A 26,329-nucleotide genomic window follows, 5' to 3' on the forward strand; every position below is an offset into this window, starting at 1 on the left:
ATGGATGGATGGATGGATTCCTGCAACCTAATATTTTGTAAACTTGAAGTTTGCCATTTTCCAACTTGCATCTTTGCTTTGCCTAATTGTAAAATGTAACAGAAGATTTTGGCATTAGACTTACCACAGTTGAGTTAAAGAAGAAAAATCTAAAGAAATGCTAATGTTCACGCTTCAAAGCAAATTTTTTGCTAGCTGAAAAAGTCAAAAATTATATATTAGTCCACAAAATCCACAAAAATACACTGACATCACCAAAGCAGAAAGAAAAATGCAATTAATTCACCAATTTACATTTTTTTAAGTGCAGTCTGCAGCCTATTTTGAAACAAGCTAGAGCTTGCAATTTCAATTAAGTTCATTGTTTCTTCAGATTATTCTATACAGTTAAGGATCAGAAGTCTTTTCAGTCTCAACTCTAAATTATTACCACAAACTTATGCACTTTTCTGTCCTAAAGCAGAGAATTGCACATAAATTGATCATTCACGGCTGAGAATAGTCATGGAATATAAAGTTCAGTAAAGATGAATCATGTGGATAACGCTATCAGTATGAATATGTGCAAAGAAAACTGATTCAATAGAATAATTACATTATAATTTACATCCATTTTCATTTGTTTTGCTTGTTAGTGCTTTTTTTTACCACCAAAGTGCAAACTAAGAGGAGCAAACTTCAAGCTTATGCTGCACTGTACTCTGGCAAACTTCTTGTACAATGTTTGTGTTTAGATTTAGATATTCAACAGTTTTGTAAGCTAGTATAAGCACTGTAGACTTTAAATTTTACAGTCACACATTGCAAAAGAGCACATTTGTAAAGATACAGATTATTCATGTGGATATTATGTAGTTTCTTTCAGTCAACATGTAAATTATTTTTCCGTGATGTCACTAATTTATTGTCTGTATTTTGACAAAACAGGGAAAATCTATAAAATAATAATTACAAATATTTCCTAATTTTCTGCCCTTAATATACATCATTCCTCTTTCAAGTAACAGCAAATATCTGTAAAATAAGTTTTTTTTGGTTATTATAATACACTAAAACTAGTGTAATTTTTACAGTCTATCATTAAAAGAGAATGATTTACTATTTGTAATGATATAGAGTTTTAGATGTGGATGTTATTTACACTTTACTCTTTATTTTTTATGATTAATGTGTAAATTAATATTTTAGCTGTGATTTTACAAGTTTATTATCTGTAATTTAACCAAACAGGGACTGTTAGATTTTACAGTGTGTTTTGAATGAAATAAGAGGAATTTTTTATTTTTATCTTTAAATATAGTTTAAAAAATAGACATTTAAGAGGTTAAATAAGGTGAATACGGTTCAACAGACTTCATACAGGTGTTACAGCCAACTTAGGAAAAAGCAGGTGTTAAAACTCAGATGAATCTGTTCCTTTTGCTGAAATTCAGAACAGCCGGACAGATGACGCAAAATCCTTGTAATCTATTATAGTTTTTAGACACAGGTGTAAAAACATTTAAAGACAAGGAAAGTGTAGACACAGTTCAGTATATTTAAACTTTATCTGCATGTTACAACTGTTTGGCAGCGACGTTGTATGGGGATGTATTCTCACTCTTTACTCTGTTCATTTCTGAATATTTGAACAACTGTTCTGTGTGGCTCGTCTCAAAACCAGCCCGGAAAATAAATCAGGCTTTAAATCGGCACTAAAACATGAAAACATTTTTTAGTCATCCAGGTGATTTTGATCACATTCCTGCTGTTGTCTCAGCAACGTTGTCCATAAGCAACCCGGCCATGACAATCTTCAGATCAGACCTATAGCGGCGCTATAAAAGACTGAGTGGAAATGGAGAAATGTGATGGAGTAACTCTGGTCTGGAGCAAAGCACTGTGACTGATAAAAGTTTATTAGAAGTCCTTTTGTGGAATCTGGAGTCCTGAGCGTTTTTAGTCTCCTCAGCAGGGCTCCCTCCACGCCTGGCTCCAGAAATTTCTTTTGACAGCCCGTAAAGGCCCTCAGAGGCAGCATTACAGTCTATGTGACAGTAAAACCCTCCACAGAAACCAATGCTAAAGAAATTTTCCCCGGCGAGGTGTCCCATCCTGCCCATTCACAGGAAAGTCCACCCCTTCCTCATACCACAACATAATGCAATGAGCCCCCAGCTGTGCTTTATACGCAAAAAACTACCATCACTGATCGCTTATTTTTTTCATTTGAATTTGCATTTTAGGCAGCTTTTCTTTCGGAGCGGCTCACAATGAGAGATGAAGCTGGAATTCCTCAAACAGCAATAGAACAAGTACGCAGCAGGAAGGAAGCAGTCAGTCATATTACTGTAATCCCCGAGCGAGCATGTCCGAGGGAGGTCCTGGGTAAAAACGGAAGCAAAAACAGGCAAATGGATGGATTGTTCTAGATCAGGATCATGAACTACACTGACTGATTCTTTCCTCACAATGGTCATTTATTGTAAGATTTTACACTATGAGGCCATCAGTTTGTGGAACACGTCATACTATACCCATATGTGACTGTAAAAATTCCACGTGCATTAACATGCTGCTATCTCTGCTTCCAGTTCCAGGTTGTTGAAGCGTTGACAACAGGAATTCTCTCTCATTCAGGCATTAATCAGGTTTGACCAGGGTGTCTGAGAATTCTTAAAAGTCTGAAATTATTTAGAATTAATTCCTTAGTTGTCCTTTAAAATGACTTAAACCCATCTCTCAAAGGCTGGAAAATGCTAAAGGCACAGCAAATTAAATTTATGCTTTGTCTTCTCGCGTTTGAAAGGTCCCACATTATGCAACCGTTTCAAGAAATTAATGGAAATCTTACATGTCTCCAGAATGTCTTCTAATTTTTCAGCTCAAAATACCACAAAAATGGTTTTCACTGGGGCTGTGTAACTCTTGGTTTCAGTCCTGTCATAAAACAGCTGTTTCATTTTATGTAGCTTTAAATGCAGCTGACCTGTTGCCATCTACGCCTCCCTTCAGGAAGAAAACTCTCTCTGTGTTTGTAATTGACAGCATGGAAAAAAACCCCACAGCAGCTGACACAGATGTGAAGGAGTTTGTGAGACTTTCTATCACTTCTTCCCTTCAGCCTGAGCATTATTTTTACATGAAAATATCACAGAATCCACAATACTTATGTTATTTTTAACTCGTGTTTAGTGAGTTTGTCAAACGATGTTGTTGAAATGAGTATTTGGAATGGCTCTAAAATGACTGTTGGTTAACAAGTCTCCTTAATTGGCAGAATTTCAGTTCCTATTTTATACTTATTCATTGACTGACAACAGAAACAGTAAAATAAGTAAACTAGAGCAACTATATTGTAAGTTTGGCCATATAAAAATACAGTACATGTGAGCACAGAGAGCAGGGGAAAGTAAACAGGCAACATAAAGCCATATCCAGTCCTTGTTTATTGGTTTCAAATCTTAGTTTCCCTCATTTCTGAATGTCTTTATGCTCTACAGTTTCCTCAGAGCTCTGGTCTGTGGGCAACAATCAAAGCTAATGCTAACAATGGCCACATTAGCTACACAATATGCTAACACTGAGGATTTTCCTATTGTTATGGTGACATTGTCATCAAAAACAAAGATGCTGGGAGTGTATTAAGAGTCTTGTGTTCCCTCTTGCAGCCAACAGTAAAACATTTGGTTTTGCTCATAGCTGAGACATTTTAAAGTTAACAGAAGCAGCTCTAGAAAGTAAATAAATGTTTTTGACTGTGAATCAGCTGCTCATTCTGAATTATTCACCTGGAATCAGCGAGGAGGTACAATTTGCAGTCAGGCTATTCAATTTAAAATTAAACAGATAAGAACCCTGACAACTGAATTTCTTTTCGGGGATGAATAAAGTGATTCTATTCTATTCTATTCTATTCTATTCTATTCTATTCTAGAGTTTTGGTTGAAGAACTACCTCTCAGTTGGAAGGTAGTAGTTCAGGCCATCGAGCTGAGAGGGGATACAGTCGTGGCAGCAGTAAGTGTCTTCATATTTTCACAGTTTCTTTTTGTTTGTTTTTTACATGTTTGAGTTTTTTAAAACATACAAAGCTTAATAAAATTAGGTTTTCACCATATGGGACTTTAAAGGCTACAGGACTTATCTCAGTTGACAATATCAGAATGGGTTGCTGTTGGTCGTAATGGTGAGATTGAAAATATCCTAGTTGTAGATTCAACACAGTGTGCAGAACCTTTTTTTTCCTTTTAAGTTTTTCAATATGCCCGTCTCTGTAGACACTGGCACAGTTTTTGACATTGGCACGATTTTCAAAGAAAGAGTGAGCAATTAACAACAGAGGAGACAGTTTACAATTAGAAGGACTTTAATAGTGTTTCTAAAAAAGAGATTTTTTTTTTTAAAACCTCCTTTCAGTTTTCTTTAAAGTCATCTTAAGTTTTAGGAAACACTTTAAGCTTGTAAACATGTAGGAAAAGACCGTGATAGCCCCTGGGTTCTCCTTTGCTGAATAGGTTTCTAACTTTGAAGAAACTTGCTTTATAAAATAAAAGCAAATAGATAAACTAACTTTTGCAGAAAGCTGCTGTTGATCTGCAGCAGGAACCAATGCATGTATATAGAGCCATATTATACAGATAAAGAAGGAGAATTCAGCACTGAGAGTAATCTATAGAAGAAAAAAATATGTCTGTGAGGTATAACTCAGGGATTATAGCTCATAAAGACAGCTTCAGAGTAATGGTGAAATTCTGTTTGTGCAATAAGATATTGAGGCGACAGTTAACAGTCGTGATTGTTGGTTTCAGATGTCACAAGAACTCAATATTGTGACAGTTTGAACTGCTGCCAGACAACATCTAAGACAACACGTGCTGGTGTTTTACAATACAGATGAAGAAGCTGAAATTTCCCTCACTGCTCATAATCATGGCTGTTATATAATACAACAAAAATGACGGAAATACCTCCAGAATGTACTTTACCATTAGAATAAACTGCAGGCTGCCTATGGCTAAGCTTATCCTATAAAAGAGCCCAAAAATAAAATATGATTTTTTTTTAAATAGAAAGTTTTAAGTCCTTTCACTAAATCCCCATAAAGGATTTAACTTGCCATTAAAATATGCCATTTGGTGGAACCTTTTTATCCAAAGCGCCTTACAGGAGATTGAGTGGATACATTCTTAGCTGTGGTTGCTCTGACTGAGTGAAGCTCTGGTGTTCATACAGTTCACTGGAAACGGGAAGGTGAAACTTTATGACCTTATTCATATTGTGTGTTCTTATCTGTGTTGTCTGACTCACCGGATCTAGACTATGGATATAAGCCCGTCATTAGCAACTTATTTTACATGCCGTTGTCTTTCCCTTCTGCAATCTAATTGTTAACATTTTCACAATCCCCTTCAGTACGCTAAAGTAACCTCCCACGTCAAAAAAATGCTGTTTCTGTTCTGTGAATTAGCCATTTTATTCACCAAAACAATCAATATTTAGTGTCGTCAATGTCATTGCCACGCCTTGTTCTTAGCAACACTCGAGATTATTGTGATTGCTTTAAAGAAATGCCAGTACAGTACTAAGTAATACTAACCCAGCCAGACCATTCTACACAGCACTAGAGAATGTTCTGACTATGCAAGATCAGTTTCACCTGTTGTACTGCCGTTAGCGAAGAAGCTGCTGCCAGTTAGTAGCATTGTCAGGCACTAACTAAGGTCATATAAACAGTCCCTCCGGGATTTCGAGGGCGTTTTTCGTGATTGTTGCGGCCGAAAATGCCTGAATTTGCGGCAGCTTTTCTAAAAAATTGCGATAAAAGTTGTGATGTTTTAAGCTTATTTGTTGTGATAAAATTGCGGGAGACAGTGACAATTGCTAAAAAGCTGCATTTTTTCCAGCTTTTAGAACATGTTTCAACACTGTAATTGACAATATTTATTCCAAAATTAATTATTTAACGTTCCGACCCATTTCCACAAAAGCTGGCGCACCATGGTGGGAAATTAGCAGCAGCCAGATACTGGTTTAATATGGCGTGACCTAACTATGCAGGGGGCGACAGGAATTGATAGGACTCAGAAACACCCCCACAATTTAATCAGTTGTTCCTTGTGCCGTTTCCGATACGTCCACTGTGGTAGATTTGTTGTAGGATCACAATCATGTGATCGTCAGCAGGCTGCTGAGGTAGCGTTCACTTGTTGCCATGGTTACCGTGCCGCTATCAGATGCTGTGCCGCTACCTCAATGGGAAATCCTTAACAAATCCGTTGATCCAAACTTTAAGCCGTACCACTGCCGAAGTCTAATCATTTGGTCCTTGTGTCATTTCTGACCGACCGTTAAATTTTCATTCAAATCCCTGAGTCGGTTTTTGAGTGATGTGGGTAACAGAGGAAGGATTCACACACGCTGATCGACAGATAACTCGGTGGAATAATTAATCTAATTTACCTTCATTCTTTCAGTGCTCTAAAGGATCTGGATGCAACAGCTTCCATCATGGTGATTTATGTGGTCTGTTCTCCGCTCATTTCAGCCGTTCTAATATGTTTCATGTTAAAAAAAAGTGTGTATCAATCGATGATTTTTTTTTTGTATTCCACCACAATATTGCACTGTTGTAAAACAGTTTAGCTCCGCTTTGGTGAAGAACATCAGTGAATTAATTGTTTATCATGGTCTTCAGCAGTAATTTTTGTTGTTAAATGAGAGACATTAGTATCGCACACGTCTGCATCTTCAAACCATAAACAAGGAAGTGAATTCGGTGACGTACGTGCATTACGTTTGCGCTGGGAGCTGCTATGATTGGTTGAACTCACGGGAGGCGGGCCAAAATTGCGGGAACGTTGCGGTGATTGGACAAAATAGCAAGGCCGTGCAAAATTAGCGGAGATTGGTTGATTTCGCACGAATTCACGCGATCGCAACATCGCAAATTCCTGGAGGGACTGTATAAACTTATATGGCAGTTCTTGAAAGTAATCATATTTATGAACTAAATTCAGCTACAAAATACAAGAAGTGGCAACAAAACAGCTGAGACAAACTACAAATCTATGTGCAGTAGTCGACATTTATAAAAAGATAAGTGACCAAATGAGAAAGTTCCAGGATTAGTGATAGCGCTCACTCTAACGCTTCCTTCAAATTTATGATTTATAGTATCATAGCTGCTTCATGCAGCAGAGAAGAAACTTCCAAGTTCTCTCTACTTCTTTAATCAGAAAACTTAGCTTGAACTTGTAATATTTATTCAAAATCTGTCATATTTAAACATTTACTAGCAATGAACAGTTTTCACAAAGAAAATTATGTGAACCTCAGTGCAACTATAAAGATTTGAGTGACTCAGCTGTGACCAACAGTGAAGTAGCAAAAATTCAGCGATTTTTCGATTGAACTGCAGCCCATGTTTGCAGATCAATAAGTAAACTACCTATCGTCGCTATTTTTGATAGTACTAGTAACACCTGGAAAAATGTTAGACATGTTGATTAGTCTTTTTCTTCTTTGGTAAGATAAATGATCAAATAATTTGGATTTTGTTTCTGTTTTATGGCATTGTAATTGTGTCATATTGCAGCAAAGAAATTTCCAAGTTCTGTCTACCTTTATTAAACCGAACCAAATCTAAGCTTAAAACTATTCAACAAATTCTGTGAAAAACTGTAAACTCTGTTCTTCTCACAGCAACTGTTAAGCCATGACTGGTTCTGTTGCAACCAACAGCTATGTAGCAAAATTTCTGTGATTTTTTTCGATTGAACTGCAAGCTGTGTTTGCACAGACGAGATAGAAGACAAGCAGTAAAATCAAGTGAAATTCAGCAATGGCAATACCTCTTGACACTTGGAAAAATGATGAACACATTGATTTGAGGTTTTTCTGACATTTTTTTACATAAACAACAAAAGAAATCAAACTATTTTTTTCAGATTTATGGCATTATACCTGTTACACTACAGAAAAATAATTTTTGAATTCTTTCTACTTCTTCTATCGTAAAATTTAACCAAATCAAAATGTTAACCTATTTAACAAATTCTGTGAAAAACTAAAAAAATTCTGCTCTCTTCAGTGCAACTGTTAAGCCATAAGCAACTCAGCTGTGACCAACAGTTATGTAACAAAAAATATTATTTTCAATTGAACTGCAGGCTGTGTTTACACAGATGAGATAGGAGACAAGCAGTACAATCCAGTACTAGTAGCACTCGTTGACACTTGGAAAATTGTTGGACATGTTGATTCAAGGTTTTTTTTAATTTTCTTAACATAAATAATCCCATAAATGAAGCATTTTTGTAGTGATTTGTTACACCGAAACTCTGTTTTGCTGCAAATACCTTTTTTTAAGATCTGCGTAGCTGCTGCTTCCAGAGGTGCAGGACTTGCAGCAAAAATCACCCAGAAAGTACTTGTAGTTCAGAGCATTTCGACACCAATAAGAAACAGCTGGACAACACGACATACAGCTGCCGTCTTAAATTTTCTGATGAACTCACAAAAGTTGTAAACATAACAATATTTCCCACCATAACCTGTGGATCATTTCTGGTCTCTATTGTTGGAGAACAGATTATTGTTTCACATGTATGCTGCCCCACCTCCTTCAAACTTTTCTGGACCTTTTAATGCACCGTTTTCCAATCTTTCTAATCATGCCGTCTGTGGTTCACTGATGTGTAGAGGAAGCTGCGAGGCTCGGTGGCGGCTGTTAGCATGAACGGGCTGCGATGACCTATATACAAGAGAATATAAGTGTGTGTCGGAGCAGCCAGTCTCCCAGGCTCATAGCAGCTCATGGCTGGATGGACACGTGTGATCTGAGGACGTCGTGCACACGTGAAGACACACACATATAGAGACGCCCGTGCACTAATATGTACACGTGACACGAGGACGCGCATGTGCACGAGAGGCAAACCAGGACGTATAGACAAGGACACGTGAAGCAGCTGCAGCAGGATAAACATGCAAATGAGAGTGAGATGTACACAGAGCGACGGTCTCATGCATGTTTTATTGACCTGGCTTTCTACACCTCCTCTGTCTCGCCTCCTCTCAACCCTCATACCTCTGGAAGCCACTCGTTTCATCTGCAACTCCCTCTCTCCCTTTAATCTTCGTCCCCTCCTTTGTTTTCTCCCTTTTTCACCTCCTCTGTCCCCCGTTGACCTCTCAGTGCAGAACTGATCAAACTGACAGGCCGAGCAAACGTCAAACTCCACAGTTAGACGTCCATATCTCCTTACCTCCTCATCTCCTTCCTCTCCTCCTTATCTCCTCTCCTTTCTCCTTATCTCCTTCCTCTCCTCCTCATTTCCTTCCTCTTCTCCTTTCCTCACTTCCTTATCTCTTTCCTCTGCTTCTTTTTCCTCATATCAATCCTCTCCTTTGTATCTCCTTCATCTCATCCTACCTTCTTATCTCTTTCCTCACCTCCTTACACCCTTATCTCTTCTCTCTCCTTATATCCTTATCTCCTTTCTCTCCTCCTCATATCCTTATCTCCCTTCTCTCCTCCATATATCCTTTCTTTCCTCCTTGTATCCTTATGTTCTTCCTCACTTCCTTAGCTCTTTCCTCTGCTCCTTTTTCCTCATCTTCATATTTCCTTCATCTCCTCCTTTCTCCTTCTCATCCAACCACCTTATCTCGCCTCCTTATGTCCTTATCTCTTTCTCCCCCTCCTTATCTCCTTATCTCCTTCCTTTCCTCTTTATATCCTTCAATCCTTCCTCTCATCCTACCTTCTTGTCTCCTTCCTTGCCTCCTTATGTCCTTATCTCCTTCCTTCTCTCCTTTCTCATTTTCTCCTTTTGCTCCTCCTTGTTTGTTTTTCCTGTCCTCCTTATCACCGTCCTCTTATCTACTTCTTTGTCTCCTCATTCATGTCCTTACATCTTTATCTCCTTCCTCTTCATCTTTCTTCCTATCTCCATTCTCGCCTCCTGTCTCCTAACCTCCTTTCTTTTCTCGAACCTCCTAACCTTCATCCTTCTCTTCCTATCTCCTCATTTCTCTCTCTCTTCTCCTAATCTGTCCTTGTCTTGTTTCTTTAATTCCTTCCACACTTCCTTATGTTCTCACTCTGCTCTTTTTCCTCATCTCCTTTCTCTCTTTTGTATCTCCTTCGTCTCCTCCTTTCTTCTTCCTCTCATCCTACATTCCTTCCTCGCCTTCTGATGTCCGTATCTCCTTCATTCTCTCCTTATATCCTTATCTCCTTCCTCTCCTCTTTATATCCTTCAAATCTTCTTCTCATCTTACCTCCTTGTCTCCTTTCGTTCTTCCTTGTTTCCTTATGTTCTTCCTCTCCTCCTTATATCCTTCCTCATATCTTACCCCTCCTTATCTCCAGTCTTCCCTCCTTTCTCTTTATTTTCTGTCCTCTCCTCATATCTTCTCATTTCCTTTTTCCTGTTCTCCCTTTTCTCTCATCTTCTTGTTTTCCCTAACTCCTTCAACTTTTCCTCCCCTCCTTTCTCCTTATTTCTTTCCCTAGTCTCTTGTCATTCTTCTCCTATGTCCTCATCTCCTACTTGTCCTCCTTTGTCCTTCATCTTCTCCCCTCTTTATCTTTATCCTATCTCTTTATCTTCTGCCTCGTCTTCTACCTTATTTACATCTTTTCCACCTTTCTTCTTCTCCTCTTATGTGTCTGTCTCCTTCCATTCCTCCTTATCTCCTTCCTCTCCTTTCACCTTGTCTCCTTTTTTCACCTCATCTCCTCCCTCTCTTCTTTCTCTTTCTCTTATTTTCTCTTTATCTTTTTCTTGTCTCTCCTTCCTAATCTCATCATCTCTTCCCTCACCTCAATTTTTCTTATCTCTCTTTTAACACTCCCCCTTCTCCCCCTCTGTGACCTCCTTCACCTCTCCTCCTTCCTTCACCCCCTTTTACCTTCTCTCCGCCTCCTCTTCTTTCATCCTCCGACCTCCTGCTTCTTATTTCCTGACCCTCCTCTCCTCCCTCCCTTCTCTCCCCTCTTCGTCCTGCTCCTCTTCATCCCTTTGCTCTCTCCTGACCTCCTCCCTCCACCTCTCTCCTATGTCATTTCTTCCTCCTCCTCCTGCTCCCCTAGCCTCCTGACCTCTCATCTCGCCCTCATCCTCCTCCTTCCTCCTGACCTCCCTCCTCCTCACTCCCCCTCCTCCTCTCCTAATTAGCACCTGAGCGTACAGGCCTGGTTAATATTCGGCGGAGAGGCGCTGCGACGGCAGAAGGGCACCTCACCATCTCTCCTGCGCTGCTGTTGCCATGGTGACGCCATGGAAATGAAGCACCGCTCGCTCCGTCTCTATCTCCCTCCTAATTTTTTTGCCCCCCTCCACCCTCCTCCACCCCCACCCCACCCCTTTCACTTTTTAATGAGTCACTGCATCCATTAAATTTTAGGATGGAGGGATGGCAGCAGGGGACTCACGAGGGCAAAGCGGCGTGATCCGAGGCACAAAACTCGAATTTAAGAGGCGACGATAAAGTTTTTATTGTCGTGTTTTTCTTTTTTTATTCAAAAAATTAAAATAAACGCACAACTGTCGCGAGGTGTGATTATTTACCCATCACCCTGACATGTTTGTGATTGGTCGCTCAGTCCAAGGACAATGTTGTTGTTTTTTTTTATTATTTATTTTCTTGTCTGACAGAGTTCACAAAGGTGTGTGTGTGTATGTATGTGTGTGTGTTTGGACGGAGGCCTTGGCCTTGATGAAGTTCTTTAAAGCTGCTAATTGTGTTTCATTCATATTTCATGGTCGCAGGGGGCAGACAGTTTGCTGAGGGAGAATTGATAGAATGTCAGGTGTGCATGTGTCTGTAGTGTGAGTGTGTGTGTGTGTGTGTGTGTGTGTGTGTGTGTGTGTGTGTGTGTGTGTAGGTCTGTGTGAGAGCTTGCACACTGCATTGCTAAATCATGGCCATGTGGAGCCGATGGGCATTTGTGTGACTGAGTGTGTGTGTCTGCATTCGTCCAGCGTGACAGCTGGAGGTCACGGGGATTTCGTATGCGTGAGAATCGGCATATTTGTGTGTCTCTTCATAGATATTCATACAGTGTGTGTGTGTGTGTGTTAGAGAATGTTTGTGTGTGCCTGTGTGCTAACAAATCAGTAATTTTTTTTTTTTTTTGCACTTTAATTTTTATTTGGAAATATACACGCACATAGTGACAAGATGCTTACAATACATATTTCCACTTTTTTTTTATAATGGAACAAGGAACACCCCCCCCCCCAAAAAAAAAACAAAAAACAAAAAACAAAACATACGACACATGACTCCATGTATAAGGGTTGGCATGGCATGGATAACAATAACAAAGCATTTTCCAGGTGAGGATACACTATACCTTATTTTTATATATGCAAACACGTGTAGGATGTAACTGTTAAGTGTGCCAAGTATACATATATAATAAAGAATAAGGTTATAAAACAAGACATGTACATACAATAGCAATTTTATCATGTGAGGGTGAAATGCAAGGGAAAGAAGAAAAATAACAACAAAAATAAATAAATAAATAAATAAATAGATTTTGAAAAAGGCCGTACTATAGTCAACTTAGGAACCAGTTAGTACAAGATAATACAATTGAAGTGAGTGTAACAAGAAGAAGAGGAAAGTAATAAGTAAATAGAAAAAAATAGTACACAAAATATTTTGGAAGTGGTAGCAACATTTAGGAGAAGAAACAGGTATACAGAGATAGAATAGAATGTTGAGATGGACTGGGATTAGTGTAAGACAGGTACCCCTAACAAAAGGAGCCAACTAAATGCTGTCAGGTAAGACATCTAGTCCACCTAGGTATGTTAGAATTGGGTCCCATATTAAATGAAATTTACTCTTATTTCCTCTTAGCGAATATTTTATCTTTTCTAGTTGAATAAAATTCATCAAGTTGCTCAACCATGTCGATAATTTGGGTGGATTTGGTGATTTCCAGTGTAGTAATATTCTTCTGCGTGCAAGCAGTGTTGTAAAGGCAATAATTTTTTTGTGTCTCTTCCTTAGATCAGAGTGTTGTTTTTCTATAATACCAAATAAAGCTGCTGTGGCATCAGTCGGGAGGTTAACTCCAAGTGCCCCTGACAGCATTTTAAAGATCCCTGTCCAAAAGGTTACCAGAGCAGGGCATGACCAAAACATATGAGTTAAATTGGCAGGGCTGTAATTACATCTGTCACATCTATTACTTAATTGGGGGTATATTTTAGCAAGTTTTTCTTTGGAGAGATGAACCCGATGGAGAACCTTAAACTGTATGATATTCAGTCTGGCACAAGAAGTACTGTCATTTACTCTTTGTAGAGCACACCTCCAGATATCTTCTTCTATGACCTCTCCTAATTCCCTCTCCCAGTCTGCCTTAATTTTTTGAAGGGACACATTTTTAATGGAAGCAATATAAGAGCATATCTTGGAGGTCAGACATTTTGAAGTAGCAGAGAGTTGCAGTATGATATCAAGACCTGGGGTAGACGGGATGTTTGGAAAGTTGGGGTTGTGATGCTGAAAAAAGTGCTGAATTTGAAAGTAGCGGAATGAACTGGATTGGGGGAGACGAAATTTACGTGAGAGATCTTCAAAACTAGCAAATACACCATTAATGTACATGTCTTTAAATTTAGAAATACCATGTCTTTGCCACATTGAAAATGTGGGATCTAATGCAGCAGGGGGAAAGAGATGGTTTTTGCAAATACGACTTATTTTAAGAAACTGATGGAACCCAAAATGTTTCCTACATTGAATCTATATTCGGAGGGTATTGTAAACAACTGGGTTTTTTGTCAGTTGTGAAATTGAGAGGGGAAGGCTGGAGGTAACCAGTGCTGGAAGTGATGTTGAGATACAAGATGTAGCTTCGAGCTGACACCAACCCACATCTGGAGTGTGCAGCCAATACAGGATCTTTTGGACATTTGCAGCCCAATAATAATGACAAAGATTTGGCAAGGCCAAACCACCTTGAGTTCTTGGCCTCTGCTGTAGTTCTAGCCAAAGTCTAGGGTTTTTACCGTTCCATAAAAAGGAGACGAAAGCCCTATCAATCAATTTAAAAAAAAGATTTGGGCAAATATAGGGGGACACATTGAAACACATACAGAAATTTTGGAAGCACGTTCATTTTAATGCAATTAATTTTTCCTGCCAAAGTCAAATTAAGTGTTTTCCATTTCTTTAGATCTTCTTTAACTTTTTCATACAGTGACAACAAATTTTCATGATACAGGGTCTGAAAATCTCTGGTGATTTTAATGCCTAAATATTTAAAGCCGGCTTTAGACATTTGGAAAGGGAAATTATCTTCCTTTATATGGAGAGCCGGGTCATTAAGAGGAAAGTATACGCTTTTGCTAAAGTTTATCTTATAGCCGGAGAATATACCAAATCAATAATACATGGAACACTTTTGATAGGATCAGTTACATAAAGTAACAAATCATCTGCGTATAAAGATAAACGGTGCTCTACCCCTCCTCTTTGAATTCCACTGATTGATGTTGATGACCTAAGTGCAATAGATAAGGGCTCTATGGCTAAAGCGAACAACAGCGGCCTGATTGGACATCCCTGACGGGTCCCCCTAAAAAGCTGGAAGAGACAAGATCGTTTATTATCTGTGACTACGGAGGCTTTTGGAGAGGTATATAAAAGTTTTATCCAAGAAGTGAAATTAGGACCATAACCAAATTTCTTTAAACATGTAAATAAAAACTCCCACTCCACTCTGTCAAAGGCTTTCTCTGCGTCCAGCGAAATAACCACTTCTGGAGACTCACTGGACGCAGGAGAATAGATTATATTTAAGAGCCGACGAATGTTTGTAAATGAATGTCTTTTTGTGATAAAACCCGTTTGTTCAGCAGAAATCACATCATCCATTGTGGGTTCTAATCTCAAAGTGAGGGCTTTGGCCAAAATCTTCACATCATTATTCAATAAAGAAATAGGTCGATATGAAGCACACTCTGAACTATCTTTACCTGGTTTAAGTAGGAGAATAATGGATGCTTCAGTCAGTGTTTGGGGGAGTGAGCCATGCAACAATGAATCATTAAACATGTCCAATAAAATTTTTGAAAGTTTGTTGGAAAATGTTTTATAAAACTCGGCAGAGTAGCCGTCTGGGCCAGGTGCCTTGCCACTTTGCATTGCTGTTATTGCTTTTCTGATTTCTTTTTCCTGTAAAGGGAGTTCAGTCTCTGTCTGGTGTGCTGAATTTATTGTGGGGCACTGCAGGTTGTTAAAAAAGTTATCCATTTCAATATAGTCATTTGTTGTTTCAAATTTGTAAAACATTGAATAAAATGATGTGAATATTTCATTTATTTCTTTAGGTTCTATGGTTAATTCTCCGTTTGGTTTTCTTATTTGTGAAATTTGCTGAGCAGCTGATTGATATTTAAGTTGATGTGCTAAAAGACGACCTGCTTTCTCACCATGCTCATAAACAAAACCACGGGATTTTTGCAAGAGCTGCTCTGTCTTTTGAGTTGATAATAAGTCATACTGAGTTTGAAGGTCAAGCTTTTTTTTTATAAAGGTCAGGGGAAGGAGAGATAGAATATTGTGCATCCACTATGCGTATGGACTTGATTAGCTCATCCTGTTTTTTTTCCTCTCATCTTGTTAGTTTTAGCTGAGTAAGCTATAATCTCCCCTCTGATTACAACCTTACGTGTTTCCCAAAGCAGACTTGGTGAAATATCATCTTTCTTATTCAACTCAATAAATTCGTCAATTTTTGTAGATATTAATTCACAAAATTTTTGGTCGGACAATAAAGTATTGTCCAACCTCCAAAGGGGACGTTCTTTAACATTATGAGAGAATGAAAGATCTCGTATTAAAGGTATGGAATAAGATTACTGTCAAAAGTATTCATCCACAATTCTAACCATTCGTATTCGTAATGTTAAACATTTGTATGTTAATAAAAAATTTGTACACAAAATTCTGCTGTCATATGCATGAGTTTGATAAATTAAGGGTTAGGATTGTTTTTACGAGTATGAACCTAAAAGTTGTGAGTGCAACTCTAATTTCTACGACTACGAAGTCTCCCCTGTGAGGACAAATTCAAGTTTATGGGTACGAGTAGAAAAATACTGGAATGACGTCACATAGGTCACAGGGGAAGGTAATCGAACACCGATTGCTCCAAACGCGCATGCGCCATTTATAAAGAGTAGACGCCGGGTGGACCCGGTGGACCTACCGGGGCAGGTGACGCCTCACAGGTCAAGTAAATAACACATCCAACTTCTTGTAATTTATTTATTTCATGAAACTGTACTGTTTTAATTGATATACAGTTTATGGACAAAAGACGGTACTGCTTAGCTTGCACGCTAACGAGCCGGGCCGGTGACACATTAGCCTTCTAATGCAAGGAGGCTAATGAGGAGGCTTAATAACAAAACAAACATAATTTGAGATTATGAATCGTGGCAATTGGCGTATGAATCAGCCCATTGTACAGCCTAAATTGCTGTAAATTAAGTCCAGTTTTAGTTCTTTGCAAACTCAGACAGGTGCATTAGTTTAGTTTGCAATGAATCTGGCGGTGTTCGGTAAAGTTGGAAAGATATTCACAGATTCGGACTTCCGGCATCAATAACTCATGAGATATATGTTGTCAAAACATGAACGATGCCTCTTTCAAATCGTTGTAAGGTAGACAATGTGCTACAAGGCCAATTTTATCAAAAGTCGCTGTATTTCAAGCTACAGAAATAACATTGGCGTCTATGAGCAGCCGGCGGTGCAACGAGTGAACAGGGACCGTCTGCAAATAGCAAAACCGCTGCAACAGCGAAAAGAGACACTACACATTTATTCAATAACTTTACTCTTGTACCCTGTAGAGCCACTAAAATCACTGGAGCCATGAATCGGCTGCGGCTGGTCATACTACAACTCTTTGTTTGGTGCTAAATGAAAAATTGAATTTTAAGGATTTTTTATGATTATTTTATGAGTATTAAAATTCAGTAACTTCACTCTTACACACTGTACAGTCACCAAAATCACTGGAGCCATCAATTGTCTCCTGCTGGTCATACTACAACTCTTTGTTTGGTGCTAAATTAAAAATCTGAATTTTAAGGAATTTTTATGTTTTGTATGATTATTTTATGAGTATTAAAATGGCACTTTTCTTGATGTATGTGGTATATTTTATATAACACACAGGAAAAATGGCATAAGGGCATAATATACTTGTTTGTCCAAACACATAATTCTGTATAGTAATGGAATTTACAATCCTTACCAAAGAGAGTATCAGATAACACCAATATACCAAACAAACTGTTTAGACTGTCACCTCAAGTACTGATGATTGAGAAGAAAGACGATAAGACACTTTATTGCAAAGTTTCAGTGTCAATTGATTCATTTATACCATAATGTTAAATTGAGAGTAATATTTTTCTAGTTAAGGACTGTACAGACAATACTTGGAGGTAATAAACCTGACGGTCTGACCAGCACAGGTCACAGCAAGTACACTATGCCCTTATGCCATTTTCCCTGTGTGTTATATAAATATACCACATACATGAAGAAAAGTGCCATTTTAATACTCATAAAATAATCATACAAAACATAAAAATTCCTTAAAATTCAGATTTTTGATTTAGCGCCAAAGCAAGAGTTGTAGTATGACCAGCAAGAGCCCATTCATGGCTCCAGTGATTTTGGTGGCTCTACAGTGAAGTTATTGAATATATGTGTAGTGTCTCTTTTCGCTGTTGCAGCGGTTTTGCTATTTGCAGACGGTCCCTGTTCACTCGTCGCACCGCTGGCTGCTCATAGACGCCAATGTTATTTCTGTAGCTTGAAATACAGCGACTTTTGATAAAATTGGCCTTGTAGCACATTGTCTACCTTACAACGATTTGAAAGAGGCATCGTTCATGTTTTGACAACATATATCTCATGAGTTATTGATGCCGGAAGTCCGAATCTGTGAATATCTTTCCAACTTTACCGAACTCCGCCAGATTCATTGTAAACTAAACTAATGCACGTGTCTGAGTTTGCAAAGAACTGAAACTGGACTTAATTTACAGCAATTTAGGCTGTACAATGGGCTGATTCATATGCCAATTGCCACAATCCATAATCTCAAATTATGTTTGTTTTGTTATTAAGCCTCCTCATTAGCCTCCTTGCATTAGAAGGCTAATGTGTCACCGGCCCGGCTCGTTAGCGTGCAAGCTAAGCAGTACCGTCTTTCGTCCATAAACTGTATATCAATTAAAACAGTACAGTTTCATGAAATAAATAAATTACAAGAAGTTGGATGTGTTATTTACTTGACCTGTGAGGCGTCACCTGCCCCGGTAGGTCCACCGGGTCCACCCGGCGTCTACTCTTTATAAATGGCGCATGCGCGTTTGGAGCAATCGGTGTTCGATTACCTTCTCCTGTGACCTATGTGACGTCATTCCAGTATTTTTCTACTCGTACCCATAAACTTGAATTCATCCTCACAGGGAAGACTTCGTAGTCGTAGAAATTAGAGTTGCACTCACAACTTTTAGGTTCATACTCGTAAAAACAATCCTAACCCTTAATTTATCAAACTCATGCATATGACAGCAGAATTTTATGTACAAGTTTTTTATTAACATACAAATGTTTAACATTACGAATACGAATGGTTAGAATTGTGGATGAATACTTTTGACAGTAATCTTATTCCATATAAAGGTGCATGGTCAGATTCTGCTATGGCTGAATAATCAACTTTGGTGACTTGTGGAAGAAGGGCTCTATCAATAAAAAAAATTATCTATTCTGCTATAAGAGTGATGTACTGAAGAAAAAAAGGAAAAAGTCTGCTTCTGTGGGAATAAAGATCTCCACGGATCAACACTACCTATTTTATCCATGAGAAAGGAGACTGATTTAGCCATTTTTGAGAGGTTTATAGATTTGGGGTTAGAGCGATCTAGTGCTGGATTAACAACACAGTTCAAATCACCACCAAGAATTAAGTGATGGGAATTTAAATCTGGAATTAATGACACAATTTTCCCCATAAAGTTTTCGTCATTCCAGTTTGGTGCGTACACGCTTACCAAAATCACAGGTTGGTGGAAAAGCAGTCATGAAACCATAATAAAGCGCCCTTGTGGATCAGAGTTAACTTTATTTACTTTAAACTGGACCTTTTTGTGTATTAATATGGATGCTCCCCGCGTTTTTGAGTTTAAATTTGAGTGGAAGATCTGACCCACCCAATTTTTCCTTAATCTATTGTGGTCTTTAACCAACAGGTGAGTTTCCTGAAGAAATGCAATTTCACATTTCAGATATTTGAGGTGGTTGAATATTCTTGCCCTTTTAAGTGGCCCATTTAGACCCCTCACATTCCATGTAATAAATCGAACATCTGTCTTTGCTGTGCCAGCACTATTATCCATGTCAGAATAGGTAAAATAATAAAAAAAAATAAAAGTGAAGTATTAAAATGGCATTAACGAAGCATGTAATTTGGTTGGTAACCTCACCAATATAAGCAGAAAACAAGGTAAACTTAAAGAGCATAAGAGTGTCCTTTCCCATAACCCAGTCCCACAACCCTAACAACAAAATAGAACATGAAACTATGCCTATACTTGTACCTCTAACAGAGGCAAGCTGCAGGCTAAACACTATGGACAATAACTTCTGATTAGACACCACTATAAAACTCTAAACAGGAAGGCTCCCAGCTCCTGTAGTTCAACGTATTTATCTCACAAAAACCAGATAATGTAATGACAATACTGCAAGCTGTTGGATATTCAAGAAAGAAAGAGGACTAAAAAGGAAAAAGGGCCAGATAAACTTAGTGGCCATTTTCTAAGAATAAGAATAATAAGGTGCATACTGTTTGGACTACAAACATTTGCTTACATAGTACAGTTTAACCCAGTGTTAAACACTCGCGATTGTCCGTACCTTAAGTCCCAGTTAGATGACAGAGTTCACAACAGGTCACATTTTCCTTGCTGGGCGGATGTGAAGTTGAAACACTGATATAAAGTTTGACATGCACAGTCCAAACATTCACTCTTTCCCAAACTCCACATCGTAGAATTTCTGGACTTCATCAGGTGAATCAAAAGTGCGCACATCGTCCCCATGGATCACGCACAGGTGAGCGGGGTAGATCAGCTGGAATCGGATATTTTTCCGGTACAATGATTGTTTTATTCCTTTGTATGCAGCCCGTTTCCTTGCCAATGCCGTGCTGAGGTCTTGATAAATCCGTATCGTGGCTCCGTGGTGGTTTAATTCGTGGTTTCTGGCCCATCGCAGCGCAGCCTCCTTCTGCTGAAAGCAGGTGAAGCAGACCAGAAAGGTGTGGGGAGATTTTCTCTGACCAGACCGGGAAGTCGGGGTCTGATGGGCTCTCTCCAACTCGGGGGGCACGGGGAAGACTTCAGGTCCCATTATATGCATCAACACATCCGACATATATTTAACAGGGTCTTTACCGTCCTCGTTGCCTTCAGGGATGTTCAGGACACGCAGGTTGTTTCTGCGAGAACGGTTCTCAAGGTCGTCGAGTCGGTCCAAAAGAGACTGGTTCTGGGACGTGAGAGTTTTAATGGTGGACTCCTTTTCAGTTACACGTTCAAAGTTCTCCCCAGCAACAGATTCAACCGAGGTAAGACGTGCCTGAAAAGAGTTCACCGTGGCCTGTACTGAATCCAACGAAGCTTGGAGAGGTTTTATAGATTCCTGAATCAGGAAAGACACATCTTCTCTGAGCATAGCCCTCTGTTTTTCGAATTGTGCATCAAGCTGAGCCGTGGAGATGTAGGCAACTGCTTCTGAAGGAGTCGGCGGCGGCGGGGTGTTGCTAGCAGTGAACGATGCTAGCTTACCTGCTGCACTAGTGGCTGCACGCGTCACTGGAGTTTGAACGGTACTGGCTTGTTTGTTGACTTTTGTATTACTCATCTTGCATCAATAATTGTATCCAAAGCCCTCACAAAAAAGATACTGCTGATAATCCAACAAAATAGTGAGATAAAAAGGATTAAATCAGCCAGTGAACTGGGAGCCCTCTCCTGCGTGCCTTCCTCCTTACATGCCCAAACCGGAAGTCCAAATCAGTAATTTTAACAAAAACACTTAGTAAAACTCAACTTTTTCGAACATGTTGCTTTCATCGCCCTTCTCGACCTCTGACCTCCCTGTGAATTCTGTGTGCGTGCGTGCATGTGCGTGTGTGTGTGTGTGTGTGTGTGGCACGAATATATTAAAACTAATTGTCAAATTCTTACTGTTTTTTTTCAGCATCAAGTGATAAGATGGAGTATCACACAGACTTTTCAGGTCTGCTATTTTTTCCTGTTATTTAAATGTCAACATATTCACAGCTGAAATAAAAGCTAATGTGAATGAAAATGGCATCCAGGCATCAGTGCTTCATAAAATCCCAGATTTATAATGTCAGATGTATTCGTGATTATATTGTATTTATATTAGAGATGTCCTGAGCCAATCATGTTGCTGCTGTTTTTGTAATGACAGTCGGCTCAACGCTGAAGCATTTCACTGAGAGTGAAAATTACAGTCAAACTTCTGAATTTCAAAACCCACCAGCATGGCTGAAAAGGATGTTTTGTTTTGTTTTTTAACTCAAAAAATAACAGAGCCAGAAACTGTGAAAACACCGAAAGAATCCTCGGATTTTCAACTTTTCAACGCCCCTTGAGCTACTCATCTGAAAACTTCACCAAATCTAAGCTTTAAATCATGATATTTTATCAAAATACCTTCATTCAACTTATCTTGTTTAGAAATTCACTAGAACTTCACCAGTTCTCTCCGGGCACTCCGGCTTCCTCCCACATTCCAAAAAAAACATGCTGAGGTTAATTGGTTACTCTAAATTGTCCGTAGGTGTCAATGTGAGTGTGATTGTTTGTCTATATATGTACCCCTGCGACAGACTGGCGACCTGTCCAGGGTGTCCCCTGCCTTCGCCCAAGTCAGCTGGGATAGGCTCCAGCACCCCCTGCGACCCTAGTGAGGATATAGCGGTGTATAGAGAATGGATGGATAGAACTTCACCATTTACACTAAATAAATTCTGAAAAAAACAAAATTTTCTGCACTGCTTAATGAAAACCATAAAGCCATGAGTGACGCAGCTACATCCAACAGTCATGTGATTAAAATTGAGGTATTTTTCAGAGCAGAGCAAAGAGATGAGTATGGAAATAAATTTTAAAAATTTAAGGAGTAAATTGTCTACCAATTTAGAAAGAAATTGATGTTTTTTGTTTGTTTTGTTTTAGATTTATCTCACTAAAACGGCATTGTATTGTAAAGCTGTGACAACAACAGCAAATAAATGCCCAGAAGCTGTTGAGGTGTGAGTGGGTTTGTTAATAATAACATTGATTAACTTGTAGAAAATATAATTTCATCCTCTTTTGTTTCTCATTAGAAAAGCTCAGAGTAAGACACAGAGGTGGTAGCTTCTCACTTTAGCCACCACTGATCGTCACTTTCACAGTTTAAAATGACAAACGTGGCCATTGGCAGCTCAGATCAGTTGTCGCTCACTGATAGTCATTCCAAAAGTCAGTTGATGGCGGACCAAAATACAAATCGCCTATGGTCGGGTTTGTGTTTGTCTGTAGTCTGAACTCCTAAACTCTTGCTAAACGCTGTCTGTGAGGACAAAATATCAACCAATAACATGAAACTACACATCATTAGGAGTCCACATTTCGAGTCATTTGGCTTATTTTGCTTTTTTGGAGGTGTCTATGCTTTTTTATCATTTAATTGAATTTTATATTTATTTTGGGGAGAAGTGGCAAGAAACAGAAAGATACCCAGTGTACACTGCACAAAATCTTAAAAAAATAAATACATAGAACCAACATGTACATTATTCTTGTTGCACCCATGTGTTACCACTACTGGAGTGGCTCTACATACTGAGTCAGTCATGGTCTAATGATTGTTTCTTTTCACAGAATCTTATTTGTAGCAGTTTGTTTTTGACAAAGGTGGCATATAGAATAAAGCAATTCTGATGAAATATCAAGATTCTGAACTTACATTTTGGATAATTATGTCATATTTGGATTACATAGCATCCAAAAGTTGTGATAAACAATGTTCTGGTTTACAAAGTGACAATTTTTTTTAGTAAACTGATTCATCATTTTAGTCTATAAAATGGAAAAATCTAATGATATTTTTAAAAAATGCAGTTTGCATTTCACGGAGCTCAAGCTGATGTCATCATATGCTTTGTTTTTTCTGACCATCCCAAAACTTTATGCCATTTTTAATTGAAAGCTTTCAGTACTTTTTGCAGCTCTTTTATCAAATGCATGTATTAATGTAGAAATTGAGATAAAACCTGCAAAAACACCCCAGATAGCAAACTATGGGTGAATCAATGTTGAATCTATGTTGAGACCTAACGTCGAAATTATACAGAAAGCGCAAGGTTGATGAAAATGTTGAGTCAACGTTTGCTTACATAGATTACATGTTTGCAAACATAGATTCAACATTAATTAAACATTGACCTGTCAAACATTTTAATTAAACCAAAATGTAATGTAGATTCAATGGTATCTTTTAAACACAAACTTCAATGTTAACAAAATGTTGTTGAATCAACGTTGATCCAACCATCAGTCTTCAACCGTAACCACAATTCAACCTTCTTAACCCTAATTCAACATTGATTTAACATCTTTTGCTATCTGGGTAAAGTGTGATTTATGGTTGAAAAGCAAACGTTGACTCAACATTTTATCAACCTTGTGCTTTCTGTATAATTTCGACGTTAGGTCTCAACATAGATTCAACATTGATTCACCCATAGTTTGCTATCTGGGACAGGTGTTACCTTTCAGAAGAACCACTTTTCTGCCACTAAAAATGCAAATAAACATTCACAGATGAAATTCCATGCATTCATTTGGTTTCTATACATTGCTTTATCCTATGTGTGGAGGGTCACAGGAGGCCAGCACTTTATCCCAGTTGACGTAGGGGCAGCAGGCAGGGTACAGCATGGACAGATCGTCAGTCCATCACTCGAAAATATTCCACTAAGATCTCTCCTATAGTGACTGTTTTTTATCAGTGTAGGAGAAGTCTCGCCTGCCACTCAAAGAAAACAGAAACCTCAGTTAGGTCTGATGGAAGAAAAGTGGGCACATGATAAGACAGATTATTGATGGAGGGATGAATAGATTGATTGGTGTCATTCATATTCAGCTCCCCAGGCTCGACCTTGAGATACTGAGTGATACAAGAGCTTGGCCAACTCCGTGCACACTGCTGGTGCGAGGCAGAGAGCGGCGCTCTAATCATCCAGCCAATCACCCGAAACCTAAAACTCTCTCAAGGTTCTCTGCCAATGAAAAGTCAGCTTTGTTCTCATCCGCACATTGAGTTGCCACACAAGATCCATCAGTCATTAAACTGCTCTCCACTTCCAAGTTATCCAGTGCTTAAAGTGCCGTTTGGCCTTGGTCTGCGGTTTCCAACATGGGGTGCTGGGGCCCACTAAGAGACCTTGCGGAGGGTCCTTGGCAAAATGAAATGTGCTGCTACTTGTTGCAGCTTTTCTGCAACTGCCAGGTAGCAGAATTTTTCATACTGAGTTGCTGCTTTTACTCTGTTGGCATGCGGTTGTCATGTTTAAATCTACAGCAGCCTCATGATCAGATTGTATTGCAACTGTCATTAAAGTTCATATGTTTACTATTTACTAGTTAGTTTGCTAGTTACTTTTAAGCAACATATTGGTGCTTTGTTGATTATTTTAAAGCACTTTCTCACCCTCTCACTGTAGCGTCTATAGCTTTACACTGTTTTCTTTGTATGACTCACAGTCAGTGGGGCTATAAAGAACACAAGGCATCAACTTTTACCCTTGTGAACCCCAGTGAAGCAGTTTCTGGGCATTTTTTCTTTGCTCCTGTCACATTTTCCTTGCTGTGGGCTCATTTTTCACTGCACCATAAAAAGCATATCTTGTCTGTATAAACACAGCCTGCTGTTCAACCGAAAAGTTTCTGAATTTTTGTCACATGACTGTTGTTTTTTTACAGAATCCTGTTCGTATATGTGGTTAATTTTTTAGCTTATTGTTAAATAAAACATGTAAAATCAAGTCATTTTGTTGAAAATGTAAAACTTATTCACACAAGGTTTGTCAGACAGTTGAAAAGCCATTGGTTCTTTTTGTTTTTACAGTTTCTGGCTCTGGAAAAAGGTGTGATTTTCTGTTTTTTTAATGATACAATGCCTTTCAAACTGTATTCTACAACTACTTGGCCAGAATTCAGAACATATTTGAAATTACAGGTGCTTAACCTAAAGTTATCTGGATACTATTACACTTTCAGTTGTGTGTTTTGATACTTCATATCAATAAGCTTTAATTAGGATTTTACTGAGGGAAAACTATGAGTTAATGGCCTTGTAGTTCCACAATTAGATCATGCAGAAAGCGGCATTAATAAGTGCTGGTGTTGAAAAGGGGTACCTAAATTTAAAGTGTTACTGTTTGCCCAAATTACTTAGCAGCAAATGACTATAAACAGTTAATGATTTTCATAATGATTTGAGTCTATACAGCTGTGTTGAGCTCCACGCTTGTTACTGCTTTCGTGGCAGAAGAAGACGATGTCTTAAGTCTTAATCTTGCATATAAACCTTTGATTGGCTCGCTTGTTTTTCCAGCCAGGGCCATCATTAGCACTCAACAGCAGACACACTCTGGCAGCAGTTCAGAGCAGTATTGCAGAAACCTTTGAAACCTAAATCCTGTCTCAGCAGGAAATTTGAGCTTGGGTCTCAAATTTGGACAATAATTTTAGAAGAAAAACAGATTAACAGGGTAGCTCAGTGGTCAGCGAGAATCCAGCACACTCCAGCGCTCACCCACTGTGAACTGGTGAAACTTCCTGGTGTCGACGGGGAAGTTTCAAATCCTAATAACATTTGGGAAATTGGAATTGCAAAAACTTCACTGAACAACATGGAGAGGCGTCTTATCTTTAAAAAAAAAAATCGCCTTTTAATAATGAAAGGTAAAAGCCGAAACAAATGATGATTTTCCACTTTCCAAACATTCCTCGAACTAGTCACTTGTAATTCTATTGGGAAAGTAAACCAAATCTGAGCTTAACATTGTGATATTTCATTTAAAAAATTCCCCTCAAAAAACCAAAGTGTTTTCCCCAGATACTGTAAAAAACAAAAAATTCTGTGCTATTCAGGTCAACCAAAAAGCCACAAATGGCTCTGATGTGATTAACAGTCGTGAC

General features: G+C 38.6%; 1 protein-coding gene across 4 annotated transcripts in view; it reads left to right on the plus strand.

Moving 5' to 3' along the window:
* The window catches only part of LOC110966087 (zinc fingers and homeoboxes protein 2-like), a 221,363-nt gene that overhangs the window by 156,123 nt on the left and 38,911 nt on the right, over positions 1-26,329 (plus strand). The window contains exon 3 of one of the 4 annotated variants that reach the window (XM_051955098.1): positions 3,917-3,998. The exons of the other annotated variants lie outside the window; for them this stretch is intronic. The gene's annotated coding sequence lies outside the window, so the exon portion shown is untranslated. The remainder of the gene's footprint in view (positions 1-3,916; positions 3,999-26,329) is intronic. 4 annotated transcript variants of the gene reach the window in all.

The sequence above is a fragment of the Acanthochromis polyacanthus genome, chromosome 11 (assembly GCF_021347895.1).
Source record: "Acanthochromis polyacanthus isolate Apoly-LR-REF ecotype Palm Island chromosome 11, KAUST_Apoly_ChrSc, whole genome shotgun sequence".
Lineage (NCBI taxonomy): Eukaryota > Metazoa > Chordata > Actinopteri > Pomacentridae > Acanthochromis > Acanthochromis polyacanthus.